This window comes from Lagenorhynchus albirostris, chromosome 2 (genome assembly GCF_949774975.1).
Source record: "Lagenorhynchus albirostris chromosome 2, mLagAlb1.1, whole genome shotgun sequence".
Taxonomy (NCBI): domain Eukaryota; kingdom Metazoa; phylum Chordata; class Mammalia; order Artiodactyla; family Delphinidae; genus Lagenorhynchus; species Lagenorhynchus albirostris.
In genome coordinates, this window is record NC_083096.1 from 70,053,389 (window position 1) to 70,055,425 (window position 2,037).

Here is a 2,037-nt window from a genome sequence, read left to right on the forward strand (position 1 = left end):
GTATAATTTAGAAAACTCAAGAGGAGAAGGATAGGGAATTCCCTGGCGGTCCAGTGATTAGGACTCAGTACTTTCACTTCCAGGGCCTGGGTTAAATCCCTGGTGGGGGAACTAAAACCCTGCAAGCCACCTGGTGCAGCCAATAAAAAGAAAGAAATGAGGAGAAGGATAGTCCATGATATTTAACCCATATTTTTACTCTTTCCATTGCTCTTTCTTTATTCCTGATGTTCCAAGTTTCCTTCTTTTTTCTTTCTGTTTCAAGATATTCCTTTAGCCATTCTTTTAGGGTAGGTCTGATGGTGACAAATACTTTTAGTTTTCCTTTACAGTGAGGATGTCTTGATTTCACCTTTATTTCCTGGGCATAGAATTCTATTTTTTTCACAAATAAGATCTTTTATTTGTCACCATTGGAAGTCTGATTTTTAAACAGATTATTGGACTGGTGGCTCATATCCATCAGTTCACTCAACTTTAGCACCTGCTGCATCCCCAGTAGCTTTTCCAGAACTACTACCTTCACTATGTAGCTCCATGAGTTTTCCCAATTCAAACTTGGGCTTCTTCAGCATTTTTACTTTTCTAACAAAGGCATCATGGAGTAGATAAATAGATTGGAAGACCTTTTCTGTCTTTCCCAATGCTGCCTGGAATGAATTTATTTACCCTGTTTCAAGTCATTTGTCTACACCTCTTGGGTCATGATTTTCATCATCTTCTTGCGGATCTGGAGGACCTGCTGGTGTTGGGCATAAGAGGTCTTCCGAATCTGATTGTTGCGTTTTTTAGTAAAACCCGTACAGAATAGATGAAGCAAATAACCATAGGTAATCTTGACATCAGTGTGAGCTTCAATCATGGTCTGACATTTTTTGACCATGGAGCACATTTTATCATGGGTAAGATCCATGCCATGGAAATTAGTCGGGCAGTTTTTGCCCTGAACATCCTCAGTAATTAGCATGAATTTTCTAAATGCAACTTCATCATTCTGCAGATCAGCAAGGCTCACTTCAAAAATATGACCCTTGAGGCCATCAGATGAGATTTTGGTTCCTTGAGTTCTCGTGACTAGTGTTTTCCCAATATTTCTTACATTGAACATAGCTGGTGCTTTCATATCATACCAATCTTTCTTAGAAAATGGGTCAACTGCTTTCTTCTTGGCTCCCTTTTTACCACCTTTTGTAAGGCACTTGATCTTGCCGACCCTGGGTATAGAATTCTAGATTGACAGTTCTTCTATTTCAGCACTTGAAAAATGTTATGCTACTCCTCTTGCCTGCATTGGTTTCTGATGAGAAATCAGCAGTCATTTAAATTGTTTTCCCCTGTAGTTAATGTGTTGTTTCTCTCTGTTATGAAGATATTTTTTTCTTTTTTGTTAGTTTCCAGCTGGTTGATTATAATGTGTCTTGGTATGTATTTCTTTGAGTTTCTTTGGGGTTCATTCAGTTTCTTGAATCTGTAGATTTGTGCTTTTTGCCAAGTTTGGAGAAATTTCAATACTTTTTGAATAGTTTTTCTTTCTTTAGCCCAGCATTTTTATTTTTTCTCCTCTCATTCTGAGACTTTGATAACAAGAATGTTAGATCTTCTATTATTGCCCCCATAGAGCTCTGAGTCTCTGTTAATTTTTTTCAGTCTGTTTTCTTTCTGTTGTTCAGGTTGGGCATTTTCTATCTTCAAGTACACTGATTCTTTCCTTTATAATCTCCGTTTTGCTATTAAGCCCATCAAGTGACTTTTAAATTTCAATTACTGCATTATTCACTTCTAAAACTTCCCTTTGTTTCTTCTTCATATATTCTGTTCTTTTGCTGAGACTTTCTAGTGGTTTTGTCTTTTTTTTCATTTCCGGGGTTTTATAATTACTTGTTGAAGTATTTTTATGATGGCTGCTTTAAAATCCTTGTCAGATAATTCCAACATCTCTCATCTTGGTTTTGGTGCCTATTGATTGCCTTTTCTTCATTCAAGTCGATATTTTCCTGGTTTTTGGTATGATGAGGGATTTTTGACACTGTGGTGGTG

At 37.0% G+C, this 2,037-nt stretch overlaps 1 pseudogene; it reads right to left on the minus strand.

Moving 5' to 3' along the window:
- Positions 1 to 428: 428 nt before the first annotated feature.
- On the minus strand, positions 429 to 1,208 carry LOC132515886 (small ribosomal subunit protein eS1-like; annotated as a pseudogene).
- Between the last annotated feature and the right edge of the window lie 829 nt (positions 1,209 to 2,037).